We start from the raw sequence: 22,539 nt of genomic DNA, 5'->3' as shown, positions 1-22,539 counted from the left end.
AAGAAAAGCGGCATAAAATAAGAAAAATACAAATACGATTCTGTATGTGTGTGGATATACATATATGTGTAAACAGTAAACACACACACACACACAAACAAAATTTATACTTTTTTTTATACACATACTTGTTTTCATTACTCTGCCTCATGAGTGAGATTTTCTATATTTGTATCTTGTTTCAGTTTACATTTCATGCTGCGGATAATGCAAATTATGCAGTACGATAGCATACACAGAAATGCTATATAATTATATCAACCTTTTATTAGTAATAACGTGCATTTACATATTCTTCCTTTTTTGCATTAGATCACTGGTTTTAATATCGCAACAAAATGCACTCCAGATCTGCGCTGCGACACATGCTTGCATTTCCACGAGCATCGCTCGTTCACGACTCTTGAAACAGCACGAAGAGTCACAGCACAGTCCCACGACTCTTTCCCCATCATTCGTTCACGACTCGCGAGTCGGCACGAAGAGTCATTAAGCACCTTAGCGACTCTTCTCCTCCCTCATCGTTCACGACTCGCGAGTCGGCACGAAGAGTCATTAAGCACCTTAACGACTCGCTCGCCTTAGCGACTCTTCTCCTCACTCATCGTTCGCTCGCGAGTCGCGAGCTCTCTTACACAAGGCGCGGCGGCGGCAGTCTCGCCAGCAGACTGGATCTACAGTTTAAAGTAGGATCCACCCGCTCGCTCTCCGCGGATGGCTAACAGCTGTGTTTAAGAAATATATATCGCTCTTGAACATTATCCATGTCCATCCCATATCCATGTTTTTGTTGTTCTACAGTCATTCAATATAAGTTTCTGCCAATATCATAATGTATGATCGAATTTCTATAAAGCGGGCCAAATTATACGTATGTATTTTTTTTTAATGTTGCTTTCTACTAGTAAAACACCTTAACACGTAGGCTCACCGCAGATGGCCAACAGCTGTTTATATCACTCGTGAACATGACCCATGTCCATCTTACGTAGTTGTTCCTAATTCTGCAGTCATTCAATAAAAGCTTTTTTGCAGTATCATGTACGATGAGATTTATGATTAAACTTCTATATTTATTCTTTAATGCTGTTTTCATTAGTAAAATATTTACACGTTAATGTTAATGAAATATTTCACGTCATATGAAAACGATTTTGTCAGACAATGTTTAAAGTTCACTTTATGCTCGGGATTGAAGCTACATTTTAAACTGGAGGTCTAAATCACTGGGCAAGGTGCCTCCACAGAGGATCGAATCCGAGACAGGAAGCGATTTCCTTACCAGGATTTAACAAGGAATGAAAGGATGGCTGAATAACATAAATAAAACATACTCCATGGTGCATGTTCTTTGTTTCTTGGTTTCTATGTTGGCCAGCTTGAAATAATCTTGGAGTGACAGATAACTGGTGTCGCCCTCCTCAAAGTAAGCCTATTGACACCGAAAGTTCCGGGTTCGAACCCCATACCAGAGATGAGTGGTAATCTGTATTTAACCTCTTGTCAATTACTCTAATCACCATCCATCCTCCGTCGTTGCCTTGTAACGATACCTGGTGGATCCCACTTTAAACTGTAGATCCAGTCCCGATTAGCTTATCTGTACGTAAAATTCATTCATCCTCGCTGTCAATACTAAGTAATTAGGTATAAAAGATGCATAAAATACAACAAAGCGTGTTAGGCAGTTAAAATATTAAAACTGAATTAATAAATTATAAAATATAATTACTGCATGCTAATTTATAAGAAATTATAGCATTTTAAAATTTGTTTGTTCCTTAATGGGAAAATAACTAGTAGCTTATTTCTTCTGTTCATTCTCATGTTAACAGATTTGTTTTCTTGGATAAATAAAATTGAACGTGTAAATTAAAAGGTTTACATGTGCACGAAGCGAAAGAGCAACTCGATCGAGTATCGTGGTGAGACAAGATGACTTGGCACATCGTTTCAACTCGTGAATGAGAATGCATATCTTGTTCGTGATTTGATTTCAAGTTAAAAACACCTGTCAGGTCTTGTTCGCTTATCGATTTCAAAGCATAAATCGGTATCGTTACTCCAATGAGACGAGATTCTCGGACAATACATTTTACACAGAGTGTCTTTCATCATCTCACCAACTTTGGAAGGGTTGGCCCTGTTTTCATTGCGATTTTGTAATGCCCTGCTACTTGTGAAACTGATTCACTTCCAACAATTTCAGTCGCCTCTGTGGAGGAGTGGTTAGAACAGTGCGCTAAGAGGAATCTCGGAATTGAGTGTCACTTCATCAATTTCATTATATCATCACTGATTTTCATGTTCGCGATTAGCCAAAGTGGCAGAAGAGCAAAGCCTGGGCAAAAGTGGTATCCCGAGCCGCTATGTGTTTCCACCGAATATCGGCCTCAGGATTCCCTGCCCTCGTGCCGCGATGTGCTAACCACTCCGCCACGGGGGCCGGCCCTCCCCATCACATCTCTGTTTTATACTAAAGGCTATGATTGAATATGAATTTAAAATTTTGTGTGCGTCACTTAGCCTAGGCTATTTTGCACCCTTCACTTCATACGGGATCCAGCCCCTTACCAGAACTAAAATAACATAACTGTAATGTCCTGTAGTAACTAAAATATTAAAATAATCTGACCGGTTAAAAGCTGAGGCTGTAAAGGCACTCTGCACACATAAGGACAAAACACAGGACAACACACACACACACACATTCCTACGAAAATTATACTGGCCGTAGGTATAGACGCCAGAGCCTCGTTAGTCTGCAAAATGCAGTCCAGGGTGTACTATGTGGAAGTGAGGTTGACAATTGGGTGTACTACGTGGAAGGATCATCCCTTACATCCCTTAAACTATATTTCTCGAGACCCTTGATGTGCTAACCACGCCGGCATACATTATAGAATACTTGAGTTAGTTTTGTCAATATTAATTTTATTGATTGCATTTTTGTTTTGCAATGATTTTGCGCACTGAATTTTCATATTTATCTTTGCTTTTCATTTGTGTTTTACTTTTATTTTGTACATAATGCTGTGTTTCTATTGGTGTAAATTTGTGATTCGTCTCTAATAACGTTATCATTTCAATGTGATTTAAATTTTAATCTTCTAATCTCACGTGTATAATATATAAGTATATGTATGTACACATGCATACAGAGAGAAAGAGAGGGAAATTGCATGATATGATCGTTAGAGGGGAAATCCCCACGGTTCCCCGCATAATTTCAAATTTGTTCCTTGTATTACACAAAATATATTAAATTAATGTTATAACAAATTGAATATCTATTATAGATCGGATTATAAGAAATTATGTATAACTGCGTGTGTGAGCGTGTGTTTGTCTCTCAGGTTCTTTATTAAAAAATCAGAAAAACAGAACATAATGTAGTATTCAAATATAAAAAGACCTTCATTTCACGAGTCCACTTATAATTAATTCATTATCATGTGGTTTGTTCTATTAGGTAATTCTTTTTTATTTTTTTATTTTTTATAAATGTATATTTGGTTGTAGCTTTAGGTAATTCTTAACTGAATATAAAAAATTGTAAGTTATAATTTTTGTTTTAATACATGTTTGTTATTTTCACTAAAGGTTTATCATTTGAACTTGTGCTTGCTGCTTGTATTACGTCATTTTTGGATTTGGAGTAACATAAAAGAAAAGGTGTTTATTGTCTTTGATCTTGCTTTATAAAATAATGATTGGTTGATTGATTTGGTTTATTTTACTTCGCCTTTCTGTCACTTTTTTTTTGGGTAATCGCGAAGATCAGGATGAGTAATGAGGTGTACTAACCACTCCACCATGGAGGCCGGCGCTTTAGAAAATAATTAAAAGTAACAATCGCTTTCCACACTAAGTATTTTGTGTTGCAAATTATAAATTACTGCCTCCCTTTTCTGATTCACTTTAATAGCATAGTGGTTAACGCTGTCATGTATTAAAATGGTTTGCTTGGCAAAAATTGTTGTAAGTCCACTTTTATGCTCCAATAGGCTAATCGGGTCTCCCCGATGGCGTAGTTATAACGTCGCCGGTAATCAAGGGGTACCGTGTTCAATACAAAGTGGAGGTTCGGATCCCACTTTAAACTGTAGGTCCAGTCCCGACTATCCTATCTGCACATAAAGTGGACTTAAACAATAACAACTCAAAATAGGCTAATCGGAATATTGTAATCAAGAGGTCTGTGCCTAACACCTTCCCAAAATCTTTACAAGACTCCCCTAATATTTTTTACTAACATTTAATTTCTTGTAATTTTAGCGCTAATGGTTTGGCCAAACTTGAAACTACAGGACAAATTTGTTGGCTGTTCTTCGCTGCCCGTCATGGGCTGAGGTTGCGCGCTCTCTCTCTCTCTGCAAACAACACTCGCGTGTCGCGAGCTCGGGAGTCGACTCTTTCCTTCGTTCAAAGAGTCGCTAAAGTGTGCCACGACTCTTTGAACGAAGGAAAGAGTCGACTCGCGAGCATGCTCCTTCCCCTCTCATCGTACACGGCACGTTTCAGCCAGCTTTACTCAACTAGGGGTAGGGAAAAGGAACAGAGAGGACACCCCCTCCCTCTCCTCTCCAGTCCCCATTTGCTGCCCGCAGAATCGACTTGCTTTCTTTAAAAAATTCCGGCCGCCAGGCGAGTATACACTTGCGCATGCGCCTTCCTCGCAAAATTCGTGGAAAGGAGAGGGAATAATGGAATAATAGTTGCTTGGCGGGCGGAGGAGTCGTGGCACACATACTACTCTTTGAACGTGTCGTTCAATTCTGGTGAACGAGTCGTTCACCGCTCACAAGAGAGAGTCGTTACTTTTGAACGACTCGTTCACGAACGACCCATCACTACAACTGTGTTTCCGCGCGCGGAGTTTTGAATGCTGTGATTTACTGTTTTGGTTGTGGCTATTGGAGTAGCAATATTTGGCATATCCGTGTGCACAATGGAAGCTGAGAATAGGAAGTGTTGTGTTTTACACAAGCAAGCACGTGAGATCGTGTAGAACGTGTACAATTACTTTAAAATCGAGGCCGAGCAGAAAACGATTGTGGAGGGCGAAGCTGAGTGCCATGTTGCCAGACCTCAAGAAAGGACTGCCGCGGCGTGCGGGGTAAGTTTGCGTTCAGTGCAGAGAATTGTGAGCGAGGGGAAAAAATCTGTTCGTGCAAGTGGGAGTGCTGTATTTCGATCACCAGGCAAAAATCCTCGCCGCGAAAAGCCTGTTACCGATATTGATGATTTCGATAAGAGCATATTACGCAGGGAAGTTTTGAACATGTACAGAAATGGTGAATTTCCTACATCATTGAAACTCGCAAAGAAAATGAAGGCGCAATGTAAATTTGTTGGAAGCCGATGGTCTATGCTGCGTATTCTAAAGAGCATGGGGTTTAAATATAGAAAATGCAATGATGGACGGAAGATGTTAATGGAAAGGACGGACATCGTAGCTGCGAGAGCTGCATTCTTGCGAAAGATTCATTGCATCAAATAAGAAGGAAAATCACCTGTTTTCTACCTCGATGAAACGTGGGTTAACCAGAACCACACACGAAAAACATGTTGGCAAATGAACGATGGTACGGGTGGCCTAAAGGTTCCTGTAGGAAAGGGGGGCGTCTGATTGTTTGCCACGTTGGCTCTGCAAACACCGGCTTCCTTCCCGATCGAAAAATCGAAAAGCACATCTACCGATTACCACAACGAAATGACTGGTGCTGTTTTTAAACAGTGGTTTGAAGAAAAATTAATTCCGAACCTTCCTCCAAATTCCACTATAGTTATGGATAATGCCAGCGTACACTCTGTAGAGTTAAATAAGGCCCCAACAACAAATACCAGGAAAGCAGAAATAATATCGTGGCTGGAAAAACAATATTCCCCACGCATCTTCGCAAACCAGAGCAGAGCTTTTACTTTTGGTCAGGAATCACAAGCCGACGTCGAAATCATACGAAGTGGATACACTTGCAAGAGGATTCGGCCACCAAGTTGTGCGTCTGCCCCCGTACCATTGCCAATACAACCCCATCGAATTAATCTGGGCGCAAGTGAAATCTTACGTTGCAGAAAACAACAGCACTTTTAAAATGGCTGATGTCGAAAAGTTGACGCACGAGGCTGTAGCGAACGTGTCGGTTTCTGCCTGGGATAAATGTGTGCAACATGGAGAACGTCTGCAAGAAGAGGATTATCACCGTGAAATCTCTCGAGACAGCATCATGGAGCCCTTCGTTATCAACCTCCAGGGCTCCGACTCCGAAGACACTGAGGGTGAAAATGAATCTTCTGAATCTGAGTAAAATTGCAGGTATGTATGTTCAGTTGCCGCATTCTTATCCTATTCATTTCTGTTTTGCGATTTCATTTGTAGGTTTATAATTGTAGTATCTATGGAGACAAAAACGCTTCGATTTGTTCGCTTAATGTCAAACGAAATTTCTTTTTTTTTTATTTTGGCTCAAAGATCTTGTTCATCGTTTCATTGCGGTGCGTGCGAAAAACATCGCATATCCACACGGCCGCGGATGTGGCAACGCTCTGCGCGAAGGTAGCAGACGACCGCCCTCCCAGTTGTCGTTCTAAACAGAACGACAACACACGAACGGAGATGCTACACTGAGACTGACCTAAGGCCAAAGGCATTTGACTGTTCTTTTCTCTACCACTCCAAAATCATTCATCTCGCCAAGTTACAGAAAATACTGTTGCTAACCATAGTAACAGAATTCACTACAAGGAGTCGAACCTGTATCGGACCTCCCCCATGGCGCATTGGTAGCGTCATTGCCTTGTATTCAAGGGGTCTCGGGTTCGATACTCGGTGGAGGCACAAGTGGTTCGGATCCCACTTTAAACTGTAGGTCCAGTCCGGATTAGCCTTACTGTGCATAAAGTGGACTTAAAACAGCAACTCAACTCGAACCTGTATCTTTGAATTTCTTCCCTTACTTTTATCGTACATTTTTCACATGAAAGAATCGAAAGGAAAATGTAACAACATGTAAATTTCATTGACTCAGGGGTTGAATAATTGAATTTACGAATCTGTAACGTATTTAAGAAATATCTAAGGTATTAAAACGCCAGATGGCAGTGTCCCTTCCCCAGAGCTGACCGAAGCCTTGTCAAGAGAGCTAGTGTTTCCAGGAAATGACCATGCTGCACATTCCACCCTCCTTCCTTGTAACTTTGGTTTCAGTTGACCGAAAGGTCCATTGGACTACGCTTCTTCAGCTACAAATGATTTTTTTCTGTTAATGTTGAAGTATTGTCATTCTATTGTTGATATAAACATCCATATTTACACCCCCCCTACAGGAGGGGTGTTCCACTTTTCTGCTTGGGGGGGGGGGTGTTCACCAAAATTTGGGAGGGTGTTGGGGGTGTTGATAAATCACTGAATCCAGTGATTGAAAAGTCAGTTTTTTTGTGTTTTTTTTAAAGTGAGGGAATGACTGTTATGTGTGTCATGTGTGAAGTAAAAGCGGACTCTACTTTCTTTATTCACGCTACCTTCTAAAATAACATTCATTTTCACTAAATTATACTTAATTAAATATAAAATACAAATTCATTACATCAATTTATAAATTCTTATAATAATAAATTATACTTGAAAAGTTACAATGCAAACCTAACGTAACATATAATATAGACATCAATTAACATTTTATTTCTCTTTTGTACATCGTAATTTTGTTCATTACTGTTCAAACATACAGAAAAGTAGCTGTTACTCATTTCAAAAAATAATTAGTGACAACTACTCATGAAAAATCATAAAAAAATAACAGATTATATTAAAAGATTCTTACTTTTTCATTTCTGATTTTAAAAAAGTTTAGCATAGTTAAGAAAACTTCAGTTGTCTTAGTGCCTCTGAACATCTTTGAAAACGTACTATTGCTACTACTTTGGGAAGCAGAAAATCCTAGCACTGAAAGTTGTTGTACGGTCCATGACAAATATGACATTTTTGGTTTACTTAAAAACCGACAGGCTCAAACTTCTCATAGTGGGGAAAATATATTAACTCGTGTTGGAATGTTGGTCCGATGCGTGTTTGCAATGTGTTTTTAACACCACGCGAGACAAATCTAGTTGTTTGACCTTGAAATCTGTAGGCTGTTGATCAGTGCTTGCAAATCGTGTTAAGTTCCTATCTCTTCTTTTCACGGAAACCTGACGCATTTGTCAAAACGGGAAGACGAGGAAAGCTTACAGAGCATTCGTTTTCAGGTTTACTTGATTACAGGTTCAAATTACACAAACAGTTCTTGCTTTCGTGGGGATAAATCATCTGTGCCTTCCCCTAGGGGGATTTTCCACTGTTCTGCAAACATTGAATGAGTAATTGCATGGTAATTGATATTGCTTGCTGTGGAATCTCTCTCTCTCTATCTCGCTTGCTGTTGCCGCCCATCGTTTCCTCTATAAAGCATGCGGGCAAACTCAAAGAAACTGGAAAATTCGACTGAGAACCTGTCTGTCTGCTAACACTACTATATGTGCTTCCTTACTTGTAACTTGGCTTCCAAACCAGCCTAAATCAAAAGAACAAGTATGTAAAGTTTTTTTTCCTTCAGTTTCGTTTTTTCATGACTAATCGCATAGAAATCTTCAAGATTATCTGTCTACCTTTTGTTCTCCTTATTTCGGTGTTTAAATCAGCTTGACACTTGATATAATTTTCATTTTGAAGGTCACGTCGTAAGCAACTTTCATCTGTTTTTTTTTTCTTTTACTTCATTAAACACTGTTGCCATATACCAAAGCCATAAGTAGCGTCAGAATCTGGTGTTTAGGGCGCGACAGGAGGTGAGAACTTCAATGGTACCTAGAGTGTCCACAATCTTCACAGAAGATACTTATAGTTTTGGGTATCCTCGAGAGGTCGATCGCTGTATTATGAACGTCTCGGGAAGGGGGAAGGGAGGTATCGGTATTTACTCCCAAGTCAATAGACTGACGATTTATTGTTGTCTTTATCGAAAAAGGTATCGCTTCCACCCATTGTTTTTGTCTGAATCAACTTATTGGAAGACTAAGAAACAATCCATTCAATAACCACAATGTAGTAAGAGTTAACAACAAAAAGACAATGGTTCTCATTCACGTGACGGCGCCAGAAAAAAATAAAGGAGCACGCGAGGAAATAATTTATGGTAGGGTAATCATATTTAATATACTCTAAAATACCATAAAATGCATATTTGGGATTTTTTTTGTAGGAGGTTAGACTGATCGACAAGGGGGCGTTCGCTCCTTGCCCCTCTCTGACGCAGTCACTGCTCGGCTAGCCTATCAGACACTTCCCTCCCAATTTCACACTTAACCCGCCATAGGACTAATCATCAAATAATTAGAAGGAGTAGTATAGTGGGATCCATGAGTAATACCGCGCAAATTGTCCATCACCATGTTCATGAACTTTATTTGACCCAACAAGAGCTTCAAGAATTAAAAGAACACTCAAAACAAGCTGTTGGCAACTTCTGCACCAGCATACATAAAAAATCCATCGCTTAAAAACACAGAATGCAAGAGAAAAATGAATGAAAATAGTCATGGACAATTTGCACGGTAATACTCATGGATCTCACTGTACACCCCGGACAGCAAGATTCTTGCAGATTAACGAGGTTCTGGCGTCTTGACTCAAAGCAAGTGCAATCAATCCTCATTGTCACGATAAGGCAAAAGAGTAAGAAAAGCGACGTGAAATAGACAAATCAAATACCTAGATACAAAGCTAGGTATCATGTATTTAGAACCTGGATAAAGAAATGGATGTGCCATGGTATTTGTTCCATCACCTACTTTACGTCATCAGTTCGCCATTAATCCCCATCATCGCTATGTGACAATACCAAAAATAGGAATTGATTTTACATATATTATGTACGTATTACAAATTATATTCAAAAATTCAAAGCTTGTGCTTGAGGCGTGGGTGATATCGACCACAGTGCCACACAGTTAAGATTGAACTATCAGCGTGTACGAATATATTTGCATACAGTGGATAGTTCAGTGCGATACAGTTTTCAAATTTTATGTCTTGTACAGTGGCATTGTGAGACAATTTTGTTGGGGTGATGTTACGCATGGGCATATTTTCAGGTAGGTTTCTAGAGCATTTACTGACATGCGCTACGACACTCGGCGGCAAGCGGCCCGGCGTCAGCGCTTGTCTTTCCCGGCGAACGGGGTCCGCGACAGTCGGTAGAGTCGGCTATTAAAATTACAATTTTCATATTGTGTACTAACCTTGACTACAGTTGTTGAAAATGATGTCCCTCTGCTGCAACACATTCCTGGCATCTCCGAAGGAAATTGGCATTTACACGTGCAAGTTCGTCTACTGTAAATATTCCTATTTTTCATACAATACTCTCTTTTAACTCACGGATGGTGTGCGGATTGTCATTGTATACTTTATTTTTAAGATTTCCCCATAAATGAAAATCGCAGGCTGACAAATCGGGGGACCTAGAGGGTTTTTGAAACACCCGTTTCATGTGAGAGGCGGCTGATAGACCCTGTTACTCTAAACTTTTTTACGAGGTAGTGGTCCTGTGTGGACGTTGGAAAACGTCGTCGCACTTCTCCACAATTCCTCTTTCCGAAGTAACACTCGATAAATCCTTTGTTGTAAACTTTTGTGGTTCCATATTAAGCCACAATCTTCAATACACAGACACGACACAACACAACCTCCGAGGGAGGTTATACTGGCGTCAGTCTGCAATAGAAAGGAAAAGGGAGCGAAGGCAGGGAGAGCGCAAAAAACAGACTGTCGCGGACCCCGTTCATCGGGAAAGACAATCGCTGACGACGGACCGCCGAGTCTCGTAGCGAATGTCAGGGAATGCTCTGTACTTCGTTGCTCATGGCGGTTTTCTTTCTCTTCTTCTCTACTTCCCTTACCTTTACCTTTTCTCTTGTTTTATTTTTTCTCTGTTCCACTGTTTCTCTAGCTTCCTCTGTCTGTCTTACCATCTTCTTTCCTCCTCTATTTCCCTATTTCATCCCCAATGTTTTTCTCCCTGTATATTTACTTTATTTCGTTCTACCTGTATTACTTTTTCTTCTATTCCCTTTCCACTTTATCTATCCTTTTCTCTCTCTCTCTCTCTCTCTCTCTCTCTCTCTCTCCTCTTTCACTCAATCTTCGTCTTTTTAAATTCTCTTAGTTTTACTTTTTCTTTTCTACTCTTTACCCATTTCTCTTACCCTTTCTTCTCTTGTTTTCTATCTTCTTCTTTCGTCCCCTCTTTCTCTTTCTTCCTTTCTCTCTCTCTCTTACTTTCCTTCTACTATTCTATTTCTTCTTCCTCTCCTGTTTCTTATGATTTATTAATATTTTCTGTTTATATTGCTTTGTCGCTGTGATTCTTGCTCTGCTCAAAATGATTCTGGAAATTTCACTATGGACTAGAGCCCACCCTTGCCCACCCGGTGGTGACGGCTCTGGTCTTGCACTTTTTATTCTGTTGCATTTGTGTGATCGTAGAAATGACCGAAGCTATTTTGGTCTGAGGATCAGGAAGACAACAGGCTGCCACTTTTCTAATTAAGGAGCACGCACGGCGAACGTGACTGGGTCCGTTTTTGCCGATGGACATTTGGTCCGAAGCCTTATCACCAGAGGCGTTTTTTCTCTTCGAGAGATAATCTTCAAAGGATGAGTTTTCTGTTCTTACGTTTGTTTCTAGGCAGATCATCACTTTTTCGGATGGTTTAACGAGGTTACAACGCTGAGATAAAAAAGCGAATTTCTGGTAAAATGCTAAATTGGTCCTTAATTCGAAACAAAATGAAAATTTCCCTTCGCCGTAGTCTGTGGTACGTGTTCAGAACATTCCTACTATTTATGAAAGTTAACATGTGCTCATGGAATACAAGATCAAGATCAAGTTATCCTTGAATCCAATGAATCATATTATTTTTTTTGATGTTGTTGTTATTATATTGCCTTCTTCTGAATGACAGAGATAAGATTCTCAAACTATTTGTTATGTTTCCACATATAGATGGTATCGAGACGAGACAAGACTTGGTAGTGTCTCCATCTTATCTCGATTTATATACCCCGTATCGGTCTCAAAGGGCAAGTGTAGGTCTCGACTCGGTTTCATCTCGAAATATTTAGTATACAAACATCATATACAGCGGGTCGCCCCAACGTACAGAGCAGGGGTGCCCACGGGGGGGGGGGGGGTGCGCCATCGAGATTTTTTAGGGGGACATTTTCTCCTTCAAACAATATAAAACAACATTTATATGTTTTTCCAAAATATATGTACAAATTTTAAACCTTAATGGACCGTATTTAATCCATTAGATGAAGAAAAGAAAGTGTTTAAGGGTATTATCGAAAAGGGGGAGGGAGAAATATCAAACTCTTACATATTAGGCCTTAATTGACACGTGGGTTCTAGGGGATTCTCAATTAAACATTGGGGGGGGGGGGCAGTATCCATCTCTGGATCTTAAATTATGTCGTTATTTTAGTTAGAGGGGGATGGAGCATTAAATTGAGGGGGTATCCAATTCTTGTATATTACTTATTGTCTTAGACTGTTGCAGAAATTCTGGTGTGGAGACTGACAAATTCAATATCAACAGTAAATCTAAAATTGGCAGGGAAATTTTGGTGGTAGGATTGAAAGAGGGAGATATAAAGCTCTTGCTAAAGTGTTAAATCTTAGATTGTCAAGGGATTTCTGTAGTGGAGAGAGAGTTCGAACATTAAATTTTGGAGACTGTATTTAGCGATATGGTATCCACCAATAGTCTTGGGTATCCACACGTTTTCGACCCCGAACGTGCGAAAGGAGAAGCTGGAAAAGACTAAATATCTCGGGATCTTAAGAAAGTACCGACTCCCAATTAAATTAACATTCTTGAAAGCCTGCAAAGAAATGGATGTAAAAATTTTCTTGCTCGCTTCGCTCGCAGTAATGTGTTGCTTGAATGTGTGTTTGGCGCTTTAACGAGGTGAATGTCAAGTTTTTATACTACAACTGCATTACAAGGCAAGCGATATTCTCGATTATGATGAACGATTTTAGGGGTCGTCTTGAGTGATGACATCCCTGTTTAGGGAGGAGGGACAGATCAACTATAGTGTTCAGAAAGCTAAGGAAAAAGTTACTTTCGGTAAACACGCTGTCGTAATTAAATACTTTGTGGGGATTACGATATGGTTTGAGGGCGCGAATGATATGATTTGGGGGGACGCATGACATGATTTTGGGGGGGATGCGCCATTGGCTTTGGGGGAGATGGGCACCCCTGGTACAGAGGTCATAAGGCAACAATTTTCCCCTGCAACGATTCGTTTCGACGCTACGATTCCTTGAAAAACTGGATTTGTATCCTGAATATTTATGCAATCACGCAGCACAGGTTCACAATTGCTAATAATGGATTGATTGTCTGTGCAATAAGTACATGTAAAATACACGACTTCTCTACAATCACGTTGATATCCGCTTGGTATGTCTGAAGAAGTGGCACAGTGTAGTAAATTTAGTTTAGGTAAATTTTCAATATAATACCAAAATCTGGAACGAGATCGAGAGTCTCGTCTCGATTTTAGAAAGGCCTGTCCCGTTCTCGTTCTCGGCTCGACTATTCCCAGCTTCCATGCCGGAGTGGTTAGCACAGCGCTGTGGGTCTCGGATTTGAATCCCGGCCTGAGCATGGATGTTCTTTGTTAATGTCCCTACATCAGTGGTTCCCAACCTTTCCTTACTCACGGCGCACTATACTATGTAGTGAGATCCCGCGGCACACTAACGTACGAGTTGGCCACAGTGCGAGTGGTGACTGACGTTCGACTTGGCAACAGCACAGCTTGCCTTCACAAGTCAGTTGCTGCTATGTTGACTGACGGAGTGGTGTGCAAAGGTTACTTGTCTGATATTTTTCGCCATTTGAATTACCTAAATGAGAGTATGCAAGGAAAGCAAGAAAACGTGCTGACGTCAACTGATAAACTCAACGGATTCTTAAAAGAAACTTGGAATATGGAAATCACATGTGCAGAAGAGAAATCTTAAGATGTTTTCCTATCGAAACTAATTTTAAATCACCTCATGGCTGGCTCTTCAGAATAACATGGCACAATATTTCCCCTCCACCACTGTCGACAATTATGATTGGGTGCGCAATCCTATGCTATGCCCCAAGAATCAACCACAGAACTTTCTCTGGAGAAACAAGAGCAGCTCGCAGAACTTCAGACAGACCGAACACTTCAACTGAAATATGCTAAACTACTACTTACCAAGTTTTGGATGTTAGCAAAGAATGAGTACCCAACAATAGCAGCGGAAGCAGTTAATACCCTGTTACATTTTTCAACCACCTACTTGTGCGAATTGGGCTTTTCGGCACTAACAAACATAAAAAAACAAGAAGCGGGAGAGACTTCTCTCAGTTGAACAGGAAATGCGTGTGTGTTTGTCTTCAATTCCACAACGAATTGAACTTTTGTGTAAGAAGCAACAAGCTCAAGTGTCTCATTAATAATTCAAATGTTTCTCTTTAAGGCTTTATTGATTGATTGATTTGGTTTATTTTACTTCGCGTTTTGTGCCTCTAGGCTAATTTGCGAAGATGGGGATGAGTGATAAAATTATGAATGGACATTCACAAACAACCAAGCCCGACCGGGATTCGAACCCGGGACCTCTTTAAGGCTTTAGCTTAGCTGTTAGCAAGTACATCACCTGTAAAATAAGTTCATTTCTTGAATATTATTTAAATTTATATTGATTATTATTCACTTGTTCTTTGCGTAACAATAAATATTGTGTTATGGAGTGATATTATTTTAATAATTTTTACCAGCAATATCATAAAGTCTACGAAGTTTTGCGGCACACCTGGAGATCCTCGCGGCACACACGTTGGGAACCACTGGGGCGCCGACTTGTCAAAATTTTTGGGGGGGCTCTGATCACTGAAATAAATTAATGAATGACTCACTTTCTCCCTTTTTTTAAGTTTTGATCTCAGTGTTCGGAATCACGTAAAAGCCCATGAATTCCTCAAAAATATAAAAATTTCTATTCACAGTTCTAATGCAGAATATTAATATTGTCCACGAATGGATATTTCACTACTTTCGTCAACCATAATAGCAAAATATTCCAACTTTTAATATCTGCTACCACGGAGCGCAAAACAGAGCTCCCTAATATATCAATGATCTCGTTCTGAATGTCATGTGAGAGCCATTTGTAGCCCAAAAGTCTCATCCACTACCCTAGTTCATGCACATCGTCTTTTGAAACTCTTTTTAGTAAAAATTTTAAGAATACTCATAATTACATACTTAGTATATAGTAATAAGTCATGTGTTTTGCTGTCTCTGGTCATAGCCCCCCCCCCAAAGTTGATGGTTTAGCGGTCTCAGCCCCCCCCCAAAGTTGATGGTTTAGCGGTCTCAGCTCCCCCCCCCCCAAAGTTGATGGTTTAGCGGTCTCAGCCCCCCAAATTGATGGTCTAGAACATTTCAAATGTGTATTTAAAGTTAAGTTCATGTGGCACAATTCTGAGTAAACTTTACAAGAGAAGCAAAATAATACATTAGATCCTCGAAAGCAAAATTATTTGGGGGGCTCTGCCCCCACATCGTTAACATTGGGGGGGCTCGAGCCCCCCAAGCCCCATGGAGTCGGCGCCTATTACCACTGCCCTACATCAATGTTATCATATTACCACTCACCCTCATCTTAGCGTTTAACCAAAAGTGGCAGAAAAGCGAAATAAAATAAATCAAATTAATCAATAGTCTCGACTTTTTACACCCCCTCCCCCCTTCTCAATATCCTTTCATCTCTTCTAAGTTCCACGACTCATGTGCACGTTCGGGTCTGAGGCGGAGCACAGCCAGCTTGCAACAAACGTCAAAATTAAATACTCTGAGCTGAGCTCTAAGCCTGACCCTCATAACCAAATCGCATATGCATTATTACGAGAGTCACTATTTATATTTTGAGCCTTGGCAACACTGATTGAAGTTAGACGCGATTTGACGTTTGCACGGAATCGTCTGGCATTATTGACCATAACGTACTTCAAATGTTTTGTCAATAGCTTCATTTGTGTTGTTTCTGTTGCCTTGGAGATTGCGCGACAACAATAAGATGGAATTAACTAGTGAACATTTTCGTGCGATGATTTTTTACGATTATCTAAGTGGATTATCAAGACAAGAGTGCATCGATCAACTTACTTCCACATTTGGCGATGAAGTGAAACGTGAATTTAATCGTGGCCGCCATTCGCTCACCGACGAGATTCGCGAAGGTCGTCCAAAATCAGTTGTTGTTCAAGAAAACATTGATGCTGTGTAAAACCTAATACTGCAAGACCGTCATGTGACATACTTTGAGATTGAGGCAACCATAGGCATTAGTTCCACCAGCATATATAAAATATTACATGATCATTTAGCTGTGAGAAAGGTATGTTCTCGTTGGATCCCACACAATTTGACAAAAACTCAAAAAGACGCTCGCGTCAATTGGTGCAAACAAATGCTCAATAAATACAATCGTGGTGCTTCAAAAGACGTATATAAGATTGTAACAGGTGACGAATCATGGATATACGCATATGAGCCGGAACGTAAACAGCAGTCGACTGTATGGGTGTTTCAAGGCGAACCCAATCCAACAAAAGTTGTTCGCGCTCGAAGCACATCGAAACAAATGGTCGCTGGTTTTTTCGGGAAAACTGGTCATGTGGCAACTGTGCCTTTAAAGGAACGTAGAACGGTCAACTCTGAATGGTACACAACAATTTGTTTGCCAGAGGTCTTCGGTCAACTACGGAAAACAAACAAACGCCGTCGGATCATGCTTCATCAAGACAATGTCAGCTGTCACACATCTCGTCTAACAACCGACTTTATGAGCAGTCAAAAAATCGAATTGATGGGTCATCCGCCGTACAGTCCTGATTTGGCACCCAATGACTTCTTCTTGTTCCCGAATGTCAATAATAAATTGCGTGGACAACGATTTTCGTCGGCGGAAGACGCCGTTGATGCGTTGAAAAACCATATTATGGAGGTGTCTCAAGAAGATTGGAAAAACTGCTTTGACAAATGGTTCGAACGAATGCAAAAGTGTATTGACCATAAAGGAGAATACTTCGAAAAACAATAAAGCAGTTTTCAATGCCAAATTCCTGTTTTTTCATTGTTAGGCTCAAAATATAAATAGTGACCCTCGTAGACTTGGGCGGAATTGCAGGTCACTTGACTTTGCGGGAAGTAAAATTCTCGCAAAAACTTTGAAAAATAAACCTAACAAATTTTGTTTTCGAATCTTGGAACAGATTGGAGCTAGGTAACCGGCACGATAAGTTTCACCTGGTGGTCATCCCACTGTTCACAACACGGGGCCTACCCTCTCTCTCAGCAGGTAGCCCCATTTTATTATCACCATCGAAAGGAAAATAGACACGCCAATTTGTTCGGTTGTGAGGTACCCATTCTCAAATTTAGAAAACCATGTTTACCTCAGACAAGTGGGGACAGGTGGGGCAAGTTTTGCTTTCAGAAATCGATGTGGAAACAGATTTCAAGCATTCGTTGTAATCTGAACCCAATTTTCAACGCACCCAGGAGAACATGGTATCGTGAAAATAGTTTTCATCATCTTTCCACACACAGAAAACATGAAGTAGATTATGCAGACTGCAAACCCGCTGTTTCCGATGAGCAAACTCATGCTAAAATAATTAAAATATGTAATAAGCAGGGCCCGAATTTTGATGACCTAAAAATATGTATAAAATGACCTAAAATGACTTTAAAATTTTGTCTTTCTTTCAGGGTATGACAGTTAGTACGGCTTAGTTCTTATTTCTGTAACGTTAGAACTAAAATTTCAAGGTGTATGTGAATTGTAAGTACAAAGTAAAAAATCTTGACTTATTCAAAATTATTGCAGTAGGTAATGTCGAGCAGTATGTTGCTTTGTTCCTACATTGTTACAGACACCAAGGCGATAAATGTCAGTTCCTGGTTAAAAATTAGTGAGTGAAACGTAATGCAATTACATTACCATTTTTTTTGCCAAAAAGGGGACCAGAAAAGGATGTAAAACGCGAAAAATAACGTAAAACGTAAAAAATAGAAAATATGACGAAAAATGCACAATAATATTCACGTTTTTATAATCAGAGGTTCATATTCGGGATTTTAATACTTAAGGGCAATGCATACTACATAAGGAAAAAAAAGATGACATGCCATCAATATCCGGGCTCTGGTAATAAGAGACTCAGTAGCGGCGATTGGATACCAAAAAATACTAGTCGATATACTATAGGCCAGAAGATTTACCCTGGTTAAGTTATCGCCATCGAGAGGTCTGTCGTCTACAAATTGTTGTTGCCAAATGTACAGTGGCGTAGCAAGGGGTGGGCGATCGCCCGGGGCCTCGCGTCCCATGGGGTTGATACGAAAACTGTAAGAAATAGAAGTGAGAAAAATAGTGGAGAAGGCAATTTTTTGTGGGCAATAAAATTATTCTGTTTTTATATCTGGCTTTTAATTGTAGTTTAACTTTATAATGTGAATGAATACGTCAAATCAAGAGCCGTAACATGCAGGCGGGCCCTAAGACAAAGGGGGCCCGAAAAAAGTAAAATTATTTTCGTATTTCTGATGTGGAACGTTTATGGAAAAATTCACGATAACTTGCTTGGACATTTTTATCCATTTATTATTTTCTTGAATAAAAAGTGCTCTGTCTTGTCTTTTCTTATTTCTCTTGACCTCACACTTCCTATGTTAGTATTTCAACAATAAAGCGCTACCACTGCCGCGGAGCAAGGTATGAGGCATTTAAGATTTGTTGATATTGAAACCGATTGTGTCGAAGAGCCAGCCTCGTAGATATTTTGGTAGGGTTTTTTCCCCCGCTCTATTTGCATTTCTGATTTTTTCTTTTTTGCATATTTAAGAATATTTCAGTTATGTCTTAGTGCCTGAAGCTTAAAGAAAATTCCAGCATTGTATTACAAGAATACAAGTGTAAATTTCTCTGCCGCATATTATTAAATATCATTTTCGTCAGTAATTCATTATTATTATTTTCATTTAAATATGGTATTTTGCTGACGTATCCCTTAAAATTTTGTATCGATTCACATTTAGATTTCAAATTTAAAGAACGAATGGGGGCCTCGCATTCTAATCTCGCCCAGGACCTCGCGATATGTTGCTACGCCACTGCAAATGGATGTTCCGTGTAAATTAGGTGCTGTAGCGCGAGTCTTCCAAACGGGCAAGCACATTACACACACACACTCAAACACACACTAAATCAACATTAGTTTGTGTGCCCCCAAATTAAAAATATTCCTGTGCCACTGGCTACGATAATTGTTCAAATAAACATACTATAAAAAGGAAAAAAAACACGTCCAAAGATATGCAGGCAACAGATATTCAGGAAGTCGACTTGTCAAGATAAATTATGTAACTATTGTTCTCCGTAGTAACACCTCTATAAGGAAGAATGCATGACATTATCTAAATGTTAAACTGCATTATCATTGCACGTTGCAATTCTCGAGGTGTTTATATTATGATCTTTAAATCCTCCTGATAAATTAATTACATCATATTGAAAGAATTTTATTGTTTTACCATTGCTTTTATTATTTATTGGCGACTGCTGGTGGGATATATTGTGTACGTAAAGCCATATAGTGTACACTTTTATGCATTCGTAAACACAAGTGAAAAGTGCACAGATGACCTTACTTACAAAATACGTGAACCGTCTGAACAGTGGAGTAGGAATGCTTTTGATTTGGGGTGTAATCCTGCATACTGTTCAGACGTTGGGTATCTTCTCCTTGAAAACATCTGTACACTTGTTTTTTTAAAATGTGTGTGTGTGTGTGTTTGTGTATTTAGGAGGTGGTGGAGTATAACATAGGCCATTCTATGTCCAAAGAATTGACTGGTTGATATTGTTTATTTTACTACACTTTTCTGCCACTTTTGGGTAATCGCGAAGATGAGGATGACTGATGATATGATAAAATTGATGAAGGGACATTCACAGAGAACACTCAAGCCCAGGCCGTGATTCGAACCCGGGACCTCTAGCATCGTAGCGTGATGTGCTAACCACTCTGCCACGGAGGCCGGCTATCTTCGAAGAACACACAATTGGTTCTCACAGTATTTCCTTTTAAACTAAATTGCAAAAACCTTTGAATTCACAACATAATTTTGATTTCTTATCCGGATTTTTGGCCTCTCTCTCTCTAATCTAATTTTTGCCGGCCTCCGTGGCGGAGTGGTTTGCACAGCGCGCTACGAGGCCATCACCTCCAAAGTGGCCGAGATCGAGAATGTGTGGAGCTCTACCCTCACATCCCTTAAGTGTGCCTTCATGGCAGGGTGCGAAATCACTGCAGATTGGTGGGGGGAAGGAGCAGACAGACAGATACACACACACACTATATATATACTTCTATATATACGTATATAGGGTGCGAAATCATAGGGGGACGGGGGATTTCTTGGCCTCAAAAATCCCCCCACCAAAAAATTGCGGGGGGAGAGTTTTTGTTATAACAAACAAAAGATAAGCAATTACTTTGAACTTCAAATATACTTTACTACGAATAATATCCAAAAGACACACAAATTAGTGTAGTTGTAAGTATTGAATGCATTCCCTCTTAAGAGATCATTAACAAATCTACATCAATACGCAAAAGAAAAGAAAACAAGAATGCAAGAAAATAACTATGAAATCTAATTGATTTATCATAAAGCACAAACTAAACAAAAACATACACATAATAAAACCACTTGAACTATTTCATAATTTATTAACCAGTTAGTAAAGGAAATAATTAGCTGCTTTGCAATATCTGATATATATGAAAGTAACAAATTAATTTCCTTTATGTAATTAATAATAATAGTAATAATAATAATATATTTTTAATTGAATAATTTATTTTTACTTTTAATAACATCACAAATATGTATCGTATAATTTACACATGTGTGTGGGGGAGGGGGTTTGTAGATGAAGAACTTTCACCCACCCCCCCTCCAGTTTTCAATGATTTCGCACCCTGGTATATATGTATAATGGCATTAAATATGTGTCAATTATTAAATAATCAAATTATATTATAAAATATACAATATATTATATCGACTGCATTTCATTCAAAATGTACTTGCAAATTGAAGATTTCTGATGTACTACTGATGCTAGGAACAATGATTTGCGTAAGGGAGGAGCGCCAAAAATAAGAGACATTAAGAAGATAATAGTTTCCTTTATAAAATTCACATATAAGTGCTATTACGTGTTTTATTAATATATTTATATACTTCGTGGTTGCTAACAAAACCCCTCCTCCCCGGAAGAGTTTGGTGGGGGGAAATTTCAGGACAAGATCGTTGGTGGGGGGGAATTCCCCCCGTACCCCCGCCCCCCCCCCCCGGGATTTCGCACCCTGCTTCATGGCACGGTGTAATATGCATAGAGAACTTTACCTTTTTTTAACCTTTACTCAATATAGTTGCTCCTTATTTTAGTAGTATTTACTCATAAAATTCTACAACTGAAAGTTAATATTAAGTGCAAAAATTAAAGCGAAAACTAGTCCGTCCATTTCGATCTTCGGCCGAGAGATCGGGAGAAGCGTGGCGTGCGGCGATGGCGGAGATGCCGACATTTGCGGCCTGTAATGCCCGCTTATTTTTATGGACATATCCAGACATTTATATAAATATTGCAAAACGAGCACTAACCTGTGTTATAATTTATCATCTGTAATTCATCCAAGTTCTGCCCTTATATACACAAAAAATACGCTTTAGAAACGATGTTAAGAGCCACAGATAATAAACATTTTAATCATAGTTTTGACCAGTAACGTCCTGCTTAAGTTTATATCCTTGAAAAAGTTTTGTGCCGATGGGGATCGTTTGGAGGTTTCGAATGTGCAACACTGTATCAAGATTACGCTGTAGACGAAACCGTTAAAAGTCAATGGTGTTCGTGAGCTTCCTTGCAATCCGAAATCTCCGAGCTCGAGTTTTTTGTTCCTTCGCGACAGAGCTGTGAATATACTGGCCAGCAGATGTAAACCAAGAGCGTGTTAATTTCGTACTGTGCGCAAGAGTGTTATTATTGGTTACTTGCCGTTACTTGTTTGTGTTATTGCAGTGTGCATGTGTGTTGTGTCAGTGAGAGGATTGGAATGCCAGCCGCAAGCTTCACGTTACGAGGGGGGCTGATAAGTTCTCGGCCCGACCCAGAAGGACTTTAGCTACAGGCAACAAAGTTTCAGGCTATTCAACGTATTCTCCCCGAAAGTCTACACACTTGGCACTTGGTGGATATCAGTTTGAACAACTCTTATAACACAGGTTAGTGCTCGTTTTGCAATATTTATATAAATGTCGGCATATGTCCATAAAAATAAGCGGGCATTACAGGCCGCAAATGT

General features: G+C 39.6%; 1 protein-coding gene across 5 annotated transcripts in view; it reads right to left on the bottom strand.

The window, feature by feature from the left end:
- The window catches only part of LOC145985313 (ecdysone 20-monooxygenase-like), a 72,874-nt gene that overhangs the window by 30,677 nt on the left and 19,658 nt on the right, over nucleotides 1-22,539 (bottom strand). The gene's annotated exons all lie outside the window — the stretch shown is intronic.

The sequence above is a fragment of the Lepisma saccharinum genome, chromosome 3 (assembly GCF_977018435.1).
Source record: "Lepisma saccharinum chromosome 3, izLepSacc3.1, whole genome shotgun sequence".
NCBI classification, from domain to species: Eukaryota; Metazoa; Arthropoda; class Insecta; order Zygentoma; family Lepismatidae; genus Lepisma; species Lepisma saccharinum.
The sequence above is the reverse complement of the archived record's forward strand: the minus strand, read 5'-3'. Positions and strand labels throughout refer to the sequence as shown.